This window comes from Dreissena polymorpha, chromosome 10, assembly GCF_020536995.1.
Source record: "Dreissena polymorpha isolate Duluth1 chromosome 10, UMN_Dpol_1.0, whole genome shotgun sequence".
Classification (NCBI taxonomy): domain Eukaryota; kingdom Metazoa; phylum Mollusca; class Bivalvia; order Myida; family Dreissenidae; genus Dreissena; species Dreissena polymorpha.
The window spans coordinates 54,401,012-54,416,134 of NC_068364.1; the positions used below are offsets into that span (position 1 = coordinate 54,401,012).

The window sequence follows — 15,123 nt, forward strand, 5'->3', positions numbered from 1 at the left end:
AGACAGCCGGTTGAAGACCAGCCTGGACCATCTGCAGACCAACCATCTTGGTGTGTTTGCAGACATTGTCCTATGATAGACCGCGACCAGGGCAAGATTTGTTGTGGCATGGCCCCACAATACTGCAATAGCAAGAGACCGGTATGTTTTTATTTATTTACGTCTTCTCCATTTTTCATCAATATTTTCCTGTTTGACAGGTTAACAGTATTTATATTTTACATGCACAAATATTATATATAATATCAACATCAATGTGAAAAATACCCATGCAATTGTCTCAACTTAATATTAAAAGCAGAGGAGAGTTAACTGGCTTAGTGAAAAAAACAGTATCGGTCATGTTGTGCACTTAAAAAAAAAGTTGACAATACATATCGTTATATGAACATTTATCAAGGTGTAAAGTGTTTTATTGTGCGGCATTTTTCAGGAAATGGGGTTAGTGATAACTGATCCGCTTACCCTCCACATCCAACAAACGTATAGAAATGATGTGTTTGCCCATCAGGCGGTGGATGTGGAGGACACAAATCGTTCGTTTCGCCATGCTGCCTATCGCCAGTATGTATTATGGATTCATGGACGCCTTCAACGGGATGACCGGAGAACTGTACCTGCATGCTGTGTAAAGGTGGTCCGTGCCAAGTTTCCGAGTCTTACTGGCAACTATACAGGGTTTATTCCCGGACGAGGAGTAGGATGGTGAAAATAATATCGAAAGTGTTTGCATAGATATATTGCAATGGACCCTTTTGATTGCATATGGTACCTTTACTCACAATGATAAATCAAGCACAAGTAATACTTTCTTTAGTAAATGACATGAGCTTATTTCTTGCAATTTAGTTTACATAATGAGAACATTGAGCCTACCAAATGTACTGTTTTATTAATTATTTATGTACAATTATGTTGTTTTTTTTTGTCAGAAATATTACATGTGCATATAAACTGTATTTCACTTACAAGTAGATCTTTAAGTGCCTCATTTCTTTATCCATTAACAATATTTTAAGCATGTTAAACTTAAAATAAATATTCTTCCTGTGCATTGCATGACAAATCTCTCTACAAATAGAACTGATTTTCGTGCGCCTTCCATCAAGTAAAACCATTTTACTAAGTCTTCAGCAATCATTAAATAAGTACTTCTAAAGAAAATAAAGTCTTTCTTTTGAACCTTGATGCAGTTACTGATTTTTCTGTTTTCATTAATGCATATTTCTGAATACATGTTTTGAACTTACATGTTATTATAATGTGGTGTTGTGTAATATAATATTAAATCAGAGTTTAACAACCAGCTTCAAATTTCTTCATGTCATTTATTTATATATTTTGACCACTAATTACAACACAAAATCATAACATAATACACTCAAAACAATAACTCTTTAGTCAAGGGAAAATAGGATAAATAAAGTTTTCTCTTCCGAACTATTTTCCGGATTAAAAAACACACAACACACTTTAATCTCCATTTGTTATTTATCTTTGAATGAACAACACTGTATTGTCTTTAGTTACCGGTATAAGTTTTAAATCTAATAATAAAAGCTTTATTGCATCAGAAGCTCCAGGATTATTGAAACGCTATAAAGTCTGATTTCTGGGTAGAACCAGTACTTTGTGTCTATGGTAGAGATCTAAAGAACGCTCCAAAAGTGGCAATTGAACCCGTGACCTCTTGCTTGCTTAGGAGACACCTCATACCATCGCAGCTTATTTTTATCATCTCTATGTAAGAATATTAATCACTCCAGCTTAAATGTTTATGCTCACAATAAATGGTTATTGATCTGCTGATAAACAATGTAAAAAACAGTATCTACATAAAGCATTATGCTTAATGTCATAATAAATGGAACACTCCGTCTATGTACACAAGTTTTAACAAGGGCTGAGTGTAAAACATACATGCCCCCCATATGGGCTGTCAGTTGTAGTGGCAGCAATTGTACCCTTTGACCTAGTGACCTGAAAATCAATAGGGGTCATCTGCCAGTCATTATCAATGTACCTATGAATTTTCATGACCCTAGGCCTTAAAAGCATTGTTGAGTTATCATTCGGATGAGTTTAGTGTTTCGAGTCACTTCGACCTTAACCTTGTGACCTGAAAATCAACAGGGGTCATCTGCCAGTCATACTCTCTGTACCTTTGAAGTTTCATGACCCTAGGCCTAATCATTGTTGAGTTATCATCCGGAAACCATTTTACTGTTACGAGTCACTGTGACCTTGACCTAGAGACCTGAAAATAAACAGGGGTCACATGTCAGTCATGATCAATGTACCTATGAAGTTTCATGATCCTAGGTGTAAGCATTCTTGAGTTATCATCCGGAAACCATTTAAACGTTTTGAATTACTGTGACCTTGACCTTTGACCTAGTGACCTGAAATCGATAGAGGTCACCTGCCAGTCATGATCAATGTACCTATGAAGTTTCATGATCCTAGGAGTAAGCGTTCTTCAGTTATATTCAAATACCATCTGGTGGAAGGATCAACGGACGGACCGACCGACATGTGCAAAACAATAAACCCCTCATCTTCGAAGGGGGCATACTTATAATTTGAAACTGACACTCATAATTGACTACGACAGCTGATATTCAAGAGTATGCAATTCATGTTCATAGTCATGACTCGTGACCAAAAGTCTTGAAAACACTTAACAATATTTGACCAAGAGTCTCGCATACAAACTTTACACAATTCACGATAATATATACACTTTAACTATACAAACATTATCATGGAAACAGGTACCCTATATTGACGGTAAAGCATCGCTTAAGATAATATCTAAATTTCAAGATACTTATATTTTATTAATTTTTATTGATCAGTAAATGATAATATTTTAGTGGAGTATGCAATCTGAATGTAGAACTATTATTTAACTGCTGTACTTGTCTGGTTGAGGACTGTTGTCCGAGCTGTTCATTGTATTGTTCACAATGCTAATTCAGTTCTTTGTTTAACATTAGTATCTAGTAAGACTAGTATTAAATAATGATAACAGTAGTTACATAATGCTTCATATTAAGTCACCTCATCTACTTATAATACAAACTCAGCAGCCAGGGTTACTAATCTTTCAAGCTCACATCTTAACACTGATGCCAAATCACATAATGTCCTTTGATTTCTGAAAGCTAATCAGCAAATTCTTTGCTCGCTTGCTTGACCTTGATCCTGGATCTCGCAGCTCGGCAGTTGGTGGAGGTGGACATTGGGCGATTGTCGAGGCAATTTTCTTAGGATCATCTGGATCAACACGGAACTTCGATTTCAGTGGAGTTTCCTTGTTAATCTGAATATAATCCATGCAAATCCTCGAAAAACAAGCCTGGGATGTACTTGTATTGCTTCTTTTCTTTTACAGGTACCACCGTCCAGTTGTTAGCTGCCTTGGAATGCACACGCCTTACTCTAGAAATGTTAACATAAGTTACTTGGAAAATGGCTATAAAATTTATAACGACAACAATTTATAAAGATGTTCTGCAATATTACGGAATTTATTCTTATGATGCTAATAAATTTACCTATCAATCAGTTAACCTACTTATATAATCTGTATAAACGGATGTTCCAGTTCTGTGCTTTCTTTGATATAAAAAATAATATGAAAATTTATAAATTGTTTGTGTACTGTGTGTTGCAATATTACATATTTACTCATTCATTTTCAGTTCGTCTGCTCGTATCGACTAGTGAAATCTTAATGTCACGATTTAATTCATTAAACTATATGTTTGTCCCCTGCGGATGGCATTAGTTTATAATAGAAAATAAATTTAAACTTCTTAAAATGGTCATATACCTTGTCTTGCCATCTTTGTCAACCAGTGTTTGTCTATCAATTCTATGTCATGCTACAAAACCAGACTTATTACAAGTAAATATGCCCCGAAAACAACCATTACTTTCCATGTTATATTGTGATCTTACTTATGTAATAAACACCCAAATTGGACATACCCAAAAGCATTTCTTTTTGGTGCATACATCAGCAAATGGTTAGTGAACATCTCCAGTTCTGATGTCTGTCATTCCGTCTGTCATAAACCTTTTCTTTGCTTAATCTAAGAAACTATATAAGATATTTACATGAAACTTCATGGGTGTAACGATATCAATGAGAAGAAGTGTTATACACATGAACAATAACTTTCACTTTCATAAATACGAGTAATTGCCGTTTTCTGTGAGTGAATAATATAACTTAACATTGCTATATCTAAGATACCATAGCAGACTTCAGCATAAAACGTCACGGGTGAATTCATATCACTGTGGAGGAGTGTTTGTTTTGTATTGGGTAACTATTCAGGGCCACAGCTCATTTATGCGAAAAATATATATTAATGAGGCAAAATAGTAATGCATAAAAACATTTAACCTAAACTTAGTTTTAAATGATTATACATATATCAAGGGATTTGCAATTGACAGGGAGGAACATTGAATTGATACCATTGATCTTTCCAAATTATTTTTCACAACATTGCCTGTTCACACATTGTATATTTCATTTTTGTACTAGATTCAAATTTATTATTGAGAAATGACATCTTACTGGCATGTGACGTAGTATGGAAAGGTCTTCAGCAGTCTGGGTTCCATCACAGTCTTTTGTAGATCCTTGACAGCCATGCTTGCGGGTTTAAGCCATTGTTTTTCTTCAAGATCCCGCTCGCACTGCCTGAGAGCCCACGTGTGTCTGTTCGTCACATGATTGATAACTGACAACCATTTTGTCTGTAATATAAAAAATAGACATGTCACAGGTATACACCAATCTCTACATAGCATGTTCAAAAAAGGGTATTGGTGTAAGCAACATTTCTTTTTGAAGTATGGTAGTAGCATGTACATACCATGCTGGTCATAATTCTAAATGAAAATATTTGATGAATTGGTTAATCCATTTTGTACTAAATATTCAGAAAATAAAGTTACTTTTTAAATACTACAGCAAGTATACACCTTGTGATTGAAACCCAACATGCTATACATCCAATCATCAATGGAGTTTAAAATTATCAAAATATTATAAGATTATATTCTTCCCACTAAAATACTTGCAGGCTTTGTTTATGCAAGTGTTTCACCTTTTTCAAAAGTTTCAAGTGATGAACAATCTCTACAAAAATATGGGGCAAGAAGTGGTTTGTGATGTCCTTCAGTCATGGCTCTAATGCTTCGTTACCTTTTGCCAGGGCAATCTACAATAGAGTTTAATTAAATCATTAAAAAATAAAATAACAACACAACCCTAAATAGATCATTGCATGAGAAAATGTTGTCTGACATATCTACACTGGATGATGATGTATTTCAAGTTTCAATTGCTTGAAATTCGGAAAAACAAATCACATTATCTGCTGTCAAAACGATCAAGCTGTCCATAGAGTGACTCCCAAACTCAATTTGCATGTTTATAAGACAGCTATGTTTACAAACATTTTTTAAAACTAGTAGGTTACATACAAGAATCCCTTCTTACACTGCTCAGTTTCTTTCCCAAGTACATTGCCCCATGCCACATGTCATAACTGTGCCGGATCTTTGGATAGGACTTTCCTGAAAATATACATAACGTTACATATGTAAGGCATAAACAAATGTGGAATCATTTCTATATTTATATTGTAGTATTGTTTTAACCTTAGTGTCCATTGCAAGAGTAAGGTGATCTAAATAGTTCCTAGTTAAAATTTCAGACAGGTTTTAGAAAATGTTTAACATAATCAACATATATTATCAATTGTAACATGTTTTAGGCATCTTTTTCTACTTGTTCGATTTCTATCCCTGTAGTTTCAAATTTACCTTAACTGAGTCCACTTCTCTTGTTTGTATAAACTAATGATAAAAACTCAAAAGTGCCTTTCCTATTAGGATGGTAATCAAACTTGACTTATATTTTACATAAAGAAACTTATCTAGAATGTTAATTAAAGATCTTATGTTATCTGAAGCACGTTTAAGATAAGGATATTCGTATGGTAAATATTGTAAAATATTTGATAATTGAATATTTTACACAACACTTAACCAAATATTTATAAGAATAGATAACAAAAATGAAGTACGTTACAACACGTTGTTACAACACTTATGATAATTATTTGAACAATTTTCTTCATACATGTATGTCTTTTTTAATGAGTATTATGAAGTATAAAGCTGAATAAAAACTATATTTGCAATAGTGCACACATCACGCAACACTAGCATATAATGAACTAATGTGAATCAATTTAATCCGATTTCGTGTTCATTTACCTATAATTTTGCAAATTTAGCTTTTGCCTGCATTGACGATGTAACCATGGATTGTGCCCATCTGAACTCTATAACAAACGTGTGCGCAGACATCAACCACGCAAAATCAACCTGCCCTCGGTTTTGTGGCCTTTTAATCTGGGTAAGAGATATGCAGTCTTACTGTTGTAGCCGAAAAAGTAATGTTCGCGTTGAATAGGAGTAAATGACAAATCACTAAAACGTTATATTGCGTCATTTAAAGATAATACTGAATAGTGATTATTGTTACTTTTATTATCAATATCGAGTGGATTTTAACTGCATTATTGCATGATTGAACAGCATTAAACGTCTGAGGTTTATAGAAACAAAACTGTTTCCTGGTAGGAACTTAGTGTCTGTTCAAGATCTAAAGAATGGTCCCTGAATGGGGATTGAACCGATATATTCCGGTTTGCTATCTGGACATTATATTCACAAACCCATAAGGATATAAGATCAGACAAAAATACGATTAATCAAAATTAAAACACTGACACAAATAGATATATATTTGTTAATCTATTTTATGTGAGCCATTAAAAGATAAATTGGTGTATAAATAGGTAATTATCAAAACAAAACACATCTATCATTCAGATGACGGCAACTGGGCAGAGTGGGGTACATGGTCATCCTGCAGCGTCACGTGTGACAATGGTACTTATACACGTACACGTACGTGCACCAACCCTTTACCTAGCAACGGTGGACTTAATTGCAGTGGATCGGCATCTGACACTAAAATGTGCTCCAGGCAGCTTTGTCCAGGTGTTGTATTCACATGACCTTTACGTTGTGATTTCATAATTTATTTTGTTGAGATCTTAATGTGAAGATACTTACACAACTGTCTTTATTTCAATAAGATTTCAAATTGTATTTGCTAAAAGAGTCTTTTCTTTGTTGTTTTGAAATAAGAGTTTTTTATGCTATAGAATTTTAAACAAACATTAAATAGTAAAATGATGGAATTCATCTTCAAAATCCAAATAAAACAATGGTTCAGCATGTTCATACCCGGACAAAGCTGATTCGTGCATATGTTCGACTCAACACCTGGTCAAGAACAGTTGAATCCATTGTATGCAGGGATCGGGTTTTTGCACTACCTTGTCCTGGTCTGAGTCCCGTTATTACACGTTAAGCTATATGTCGTCCAGGCGCCCCAAGCTGCCCAGTTGCCATCAACTGTAACGATTTTGTAGTATAATAGTCTTCCATTTCCTTAAAATTTTATATTTCAACATTACAAACATTATATGTCATTTTAAACATAGTGGAACACTATAATGTACAATACTACATTAACAAGATGATACAACACGTAAATAAAAAATGCATCATATTTTATATTATAATTTCAATTAATAATTTAAAATATATATGAATGCATCACTAAATATTATGTTAATGTCAAAAACCTACTAAAACGCGGAGGTGAGCTTATCGTTCAAAGCAAATTAGGATCGACCAGGGTCCCTCTTTCAGCGCTTTAAAGGCCCAATAAACAGCTATTTTAACCTTACCTTTAAATTGACAATATACGATAATTCATTAAAATTAATTCATTAAAATTATTCAAGGGCCAATTCTTTGGAACTAGACGTGTTTGGAACAAGTAAACCACTTCCTGCTTCATAAATATTAACATCGTTTAAACGCTACCAACATAACCATGTCCTGTGGTTAAACACGTGAGTGATTGCACACACTCCAAGCACGTTTTCAGATGTTTTCATTGGAGTTTAGTGAGTCAGATATGCTCAATAAACCGACTTTAAGTTTGAACATAACATTATGTCATTTTATCGTGGGGATATACAATTTACATTGCGTTGGAAGGGCATATCGGGCAAGTCAGATATAGTTAGTCGAAGCCATGAATGCGAAGAACAAAACCCATTTTTCACAACCAATGAAGCGGAATTCCTTTTTGAAAAGGACTTGTGTAATAAAACACAGATTTTAATATAAGCAAAGCCGTTCAGCGTAAAACATATATTCATGTGCCAAACATACAGGCCTATTCTTTATGAGAATGAACTGTGGCAATTTTAAATTACGCGCAAGAATATGCTATTTACATGTCAATTAAGTTTATTCAAGCTTTGGAAAACCTAATGATGGAAAGAACGCTAAGACGCACAGAAGTGTCAATATGGTAATAACGCAATCACATTGTAAACTTAGACAATTATGATTAACCGATAAGCATTTTTCATGAGACTAGTACATGAAATATTCATTATGCACAATATATGAATAGCGCGCATTCCTTACAGTATATTCGGAGTGTAAAGTATTTATTAGCTTTTATTTCCTTTGAAAAAAAGTCGGTTACAATGTGCAATTCAGTTAACCAACGGGCAGAATAACTTTTAAGATACTTTCGGTCCAGTTGTTTTCTGAATCCTCTTTACATTTCGAGTAAAATCTCACGTAGACATAAGATGTAAAAAACGCGGTCCGTTCTTGAACGTATTTTAACTTTACATCGATTTTGTTCAAGTTAAGTACCATATATATTTACATGTAAAAGACATGACTTTATTGTTCGTGTAGCGTGGCATATATAGATCACTTGATACCCCCATTGGAGTACTCATGTTGCTGAATACCAAATTGGGATCTTATCTGAAACTTAGGGCAACTCATGTCCTGTTTGTAGCTCAAAGTTATCTTATTAAATTTATATCTTAAAGCTGCTTGCGTGATTTTTCACAAGTGATTAAAGTTTAACATTAACGACCACAAATATCTCGAAGAGGGTTGCAAGAAAACGTCACATAAGGATGCTATGCCATGTCATTCATTGTCAGAATTTCTTTCGACGTTGTTGTACGCCACAAATGTTTAGTCTTTAGAAAGATTGAAAACCGTTCAACCGCTTCGTGATCAATTAGGATGACTGATCCTTAGTCAGCAGTAACAAAGCACAGTGACACTGTTTCTGGGACCGATTTGTGGCGGGAAGTGGTTGAGATCAATTTTCGCAAGTGTATCACACTTTAATGTGAGAGAAAGACATGTGGTTTACATAGTCAATCAATTATCTGTTCGTGTGTTCCATACGGCAGAGTGGCCAGTTGTTTTGGTTTAAACGGGGGCTTATTTATCACGATGTTCTGCCCCGTTAATGCATGTCAAATAACATTAGCCTGTGCACACTGATTAGCTATATCAATGATTTGGAAATATATAAAAAACACATCTCGACCTGTGCTTTAAGACACACTCTTTAAAAATTTTAATTGGCTGTGGTCATTTCAAATTTGTAATATAAAAAGCTTTAACATAATTTTGAAAACTGATTTGCGTCTAAGATTATACAACAGCGAACAAATTTCAGTGCCTTCAGCGCTTTGATAATTTCCCGCGAATATATCTTTTCATACGACACACGAACACTTAAATGGTACCATGTTAGTGTTCATGTGTCGTATGAAAAGATATCGTTGCGGGAAAGTAAAATGGAATTTAATATGCAAAACAATAATAAAAACGAGAATTTTATATCTACAAATATCTATTTTACCAGAGCACATCTGGCGTTGAAATTTCGGCAATTGTCATGAGAAACACTGATTTTTAATTGTTGAAGTTTATTGTACGAAATATTGTACGAAATTCGCGTTGATTTTGAGTAGTAATGGGCTTTAACAGAAACTTTACTTGCGTCTGTTTATTTTTGAGGAATCATCGAGGAAACTGAACTATTTTCAATGTGTTTATAACGTGAACTTATTTTGTACATGTACATTCATTTGACGTCATGGACACATTAAGAGCTATTTTATAACGCCGAAAAGTATTATCAATCGCAAACATAGAACGTATTGAAAACGCGTTCTGGCATTAAAGCTTTAATTAAGTCGGGAGTCTGCAGTCGTCATTGAGAAATATTTCAGCGACAATACAGACGGTAATTTCACATATTTATTCCTTTTTCTACGCGACATTATAAAAAATCGAGTATCATATGTAATGCTTTTGAAAAATTGTGTTCTTGATAAGAATAGGTTTCTCATGGCGATTGTTTTTTCGGTAACAAGACCACTTTTAAAAGCGTGAACCATAGCAGGATCAATCAGACATGTGGGTAAGATTGATGTTCATATTTATGTGCAATACCCTTGTGAATGTTTAATTTAAATTGTTTTGTTTTGTATGACACATGTCAAAAAATCTAAATTTGATTACATTTAGATGCATTTTCTTGCAGATCTCTCGATGGCAAGTTAAGATTTGATTTAGTGTTTTTTCGGTATAAGTTTATTGTAATAAGTGTACCTGTCTGTTAATTTATTTACATGTTAAAACGGTTTTAATGTCAACAATAGAAGCAAAAACATTAACAGTAGTTTTTTTTCAAACCCGCTTGCGGCAATTAAGCAGACATAATGGTTGCTGATATGAGCGTAAGTGCTTCGGTGCTTGCGTGGGCTGAAACGCAGTAATTCATATTGACTTAAAAAACTAGCCTTACATCGTCAACACAATGAGACGTCAGGTCGTGTGTAACTACGTTCGTCAATGCCACACTTAGTGGTCAAATGTTAATTATGAGAATATATGCATGTGAGTACGAGCTTGTCCAGACTAAAGCTATTCCATTCAGAGTGTGATCGTAATGAATCGACTCAAAACTATTTGCCATCATACGTGTATCGAGTATCATTCGTCTGGTTTCCTCAAAAGGTACAATTCACACATAGATATCAAATTTGGGCATCATGACTTGTCCGAGTTGTAGATTGCCATTCATGAGTCAATGAAACAAAACTAATAAATATAAGTGTGTGCGTCCGAATATGTCAAGGCTGTAACTGTGTTACAACGTATCATTGGAAAGCAATATTATATTCAACAAATGACCACCCTAAAAACACTCGTACTCTTACTCAATGGTAAATGCCACACTAGTTCAAGGAGGTTTAGTCAAAATTAATATAACATATCAAAGTTAGAAATAAAGCATCCGAACTGTAATTTTTGTCATTCAACATGTTATTTTAACATGTCGTAGTACAAAGGGTCTTCAGCCGTCTCCCTTTCTCAGATAAAAAGGTCACTCTCAAAGGTCAAATGATATAAATTTGTCAGAATTTTCTAATGCATCACGCAATGTATAAATAAATAGCCTCACACGTCCATCATAAATATAGGATCTGGCACGAGTTGTCATATCATACAATATTTTATGAAAGGAGTTCAGAAATTTTGTTAGTAAGCGAGCTTTTGGCGAGCTTAGTATAGAATTTCCTGGACGAGTTAAATAAAATATGGTATCATATTACAACGAGTGTTAAATCTTTTTTATCACATGCTTTAAGATGAGCAAATTAAATAACTATTTACGCAAATATAATGATAAATCCTGATTGTTGTTTACATTTCGTGACGTCGTTTGAGGTTGTTACGTCATTTCAGCAAACTAACAAAATGCGATTGGTCAATAAACGAAAACTAAGCCAATGAAAACGCTTTAAAAGTATATTGCACATGTGTAATATACACATATATGTAATGGTTATATTACATGGGCAACATGGTATGGCATGTGAAAAAAAGAAATATCTCGCGAGTAACGTCCGTTTCCCTACCCCAAAGAGCAGACGTAAAGGTCACAGATTCAAAGTGGCCAAACCATAACTTTAACTTCTTTAACTTCTTCAGTAATCATGACTACTTAAAACTTTTTACATCAAATCTCAATGCCTTTTACTTTTTATTAATACAATCTCATATATTGGATAATATCCCTTAAAATATCACTTCCCTTGTCAAAATAAGATCTTGTACCTGCAAAATTGTAAATAAAAAGTATCAACCTTTAATTCTTACTACTTTTCTTGACAAAAATTTAGATCAGTCAAAGGCCCGTATATTCGTCAAAAATCAACGGACCGAAAATAATTTTCCATTTCATCTGTAGGTCATGTAGGTAGACCTTTCGAGGGAATGACAACAGTATTTTAGTGAACTTATGCTTTATTTTGAATCGTAATTTGGCTAATCAATATGGTGTGAAGTATACAATACTTTTGAGTTGAAACACACTCTCAGCATCAACATAAATATGACTGGTATCAAACATAACTCTATGATATCCCTTTATACACCACGTGAATTATCGTTCACAGTTTTCTTAAAATTAAAACTGCAAATGCCTCATAGTTTACCTCACAAGTCTTGCCGTACAATGTGGGGCTCGGGTTGGTACAGGTCCTGCTCCTCAACTTTTGACCCACTCGACGTGTGACTGAACAGCTCTGCCGCGAACCCCAACTCGACAAGCCACCGTCTAGGTTAAACATATGAAGTTTGAAATTTATACTTGATTAGACATAAGTTGATTGTATTACATTTTCCACTTAATTTGCACTATAATACAACTGAAATCGGATACTTACCAATGACGATGCAAAGCTCCTTTAGTCATCCTGTATATTCGCTAGATTCTCCGACGCAATAGTCCCAGGACCGCTCTGGTTTAGGATTGGTACACGTTCTTGTCTTCTTCCGTACTCCTACGCTCCATATAACTGAGCAATGTGACCATATGGACCAATCTGACCAGTTGCCGTGTACGGTAAAAAGAACATATTTTATCACTAGATGACTTAGTTCCACAATGTTTAAGATAATATATTAATGTAATATTTAATTGAGAATAGTTTTACATAAGACACTCAATATATTGCCATCTACTCAACGTCGAATGTTAACGAAAAATTGAATAATTAAATGATGGAATTCATTTTCAAAATGAAACTAAATAAAGCTGAGTCTTGCATATTTTCGTCTCATCACCTGTCCCAGAACAGTTGAGTCCATTGTTGGCAGGGGCCAGGTTCGAGCAGGTGCGAGCAGGTGCGAGCAGGTGCGAGCAGGTGCGAGTGCGTGTCAGAGTCGCGTTGTTGCACGTCACAATGCATGTCAACCAGGCGCACCAAGCTGCCCAGTTTTCATCAACTGTAACAATATTGTATTATAATGTTTATTTTAAAAGTAAGGTGAATGTATCTCATCATTAATATAGTCAGTAATACACACACATATTTAAATATGCACTTTGCAGAGTTTTACTAACAGCACAAGTTTATAATGAATGTTTTTGGTTTGACAATTTCTTGCCGAACCTTGAAGACATAGGACACTACACCCCTGATAAAACACTACACCCCTGACTTTCTCCCAGACGTTATCTCTAAAGTACGCACACACTAATAGAAGGATCCGGGTTCCGTTACTAACAGATTAAAGTTGACATAGTAATTGTTAAATTAAATGAGTACCATTCATCAACAATCACAGACAATTTCAGTTGCTCGTTGCATGATCATACAAACTCATGAGATCAGTTTTTGTATAAAACTTAAATTGATTTAAAAAATAAGTTTAACGTGCGATATTGGATGATGTTGCAGACTAGCTATAGTGTCCTTTTTATGTTCAGCCGTTGGCAAAATGAAAGCTGCCTACCTAGAGTTAACGCTTCCACTATCACTGCACAAAATCATATATTCAAATAACAACGTTATTCAAGAATGTTCTTAATTATGAGTGTTTATGATCATATCATATTTGGTCACCAGACAGATTTTCAGATGTCGTAATTTAACAAGGAAACCCTGAAGCCTTTCAGACGTTCGTTACGTGACTTTATTTGGAGCCGTTGTCAAATTTGGCGAATAGCATAGTACGCCCTGATTCTTTGTCGTGTTTAATTTATTTATTTTAAATTAGTTTTATTGTCTAATTTCAAGTTACGAATTTAAGATATATCCTTTACTTATATTTTCTCATTTTTGGATGGGAAATAAACGACACAAGAAAAGTTCTCTCAAAGAGATGACACTACAACCTATAAAAATCTTGTGTCATACGAGGAAGAGGGGAGGGAGTGGAAGTACATCATAGAAGATAAACTCAAGTCTAAATCAGAACAACTGGTCACTATTCTAACTGGAACACACAGATAAGATATTCATCATGTACACCATTCCACTCCTATTTAAGTGCAATATCATTGCAATCAGACGTGTTCCATAATGAACTTAACCACAACTCCACAAAAATGTCCTAGAAAAAGTGTAACTGTACTCTGTAACTAATGACTTAAGTTCACGTCAAACTTCCTTATTTTGTTATCATATACAACATCTAAGTGAAATATCTAATCCTCAAAAAAGGACATGAAGCGAAACAACGGTTTAAAATATGACTTAAGACTAAATGAAAGTAGGACACTCAAAATTCAATAGCATCATATTATGGCGTATTCGTTCAGACCTCTTGGAGGTATTTGTGGTTATCAATGTTCGACCTTGATCGTTTGCAATAAATCACACTGGATGACATAATTATACCAAGATTAAGTTTTTACACAACCATGACATGATTGCCATAAGTTTCAGATAGGATTCCGATTTCGATATATTGTGACAACACCAACATGAGTACTACCATGGGTGATCACGTGATCTTAATGTGACGAGAACTACGGAAAATGAATGATAAATTTTCAACGAAAGTCGAATTGAAACAGATACTTTAGCTATAGTTGTCCATTCTATTCTGATTCTTATGCACGGAATCGTGCGCTTTCTTGCGTAATCTCGATTATTTCCATGATTCATCGCACATTATGAGAACAGATCAACACGCGTTTCGTATAAGTGCAATATGCGATTCTATTGTTAAGTTAGGAAAAAAAGTATTTTTTTTGTCAATGTTATTGTTCTTAAAAGAATAAAGTGACGCTGCTTTTTCAAATTGATTAACCATGCA

General features: G+C 34.4%; 1 long non-coding RNA gene across 1 annotated transcript; it reads right to left on the bottom strand.

The window, feature by feature from the left end:
- Positions 1–1,051: 1,051 nt before the first annotated feature.
- LOC127847821 (uncharacterized) lies at positions 1,052–13,190 on the bottom strand. Its single transcript, XR_008034185.1, has 9 exons — positions 12,744–13,190; positions 12,513–12,634; positions 7,440–7,518; positions 6,307–6,444; positions 5,525–5,601; positions 5,130–5,243; positions 4,595–4,776; positions 3,997–4,108; positions 1,052–3,444 (listed from the first exon to the last, which is right to left on the bottom strand). It is a non-coding gene; the product is annotated as an uncharacterized LOC127847821 (long non-coding RNA).
- Positions 13,191–15,123: the final 1,933 nt, after the last annotated feature.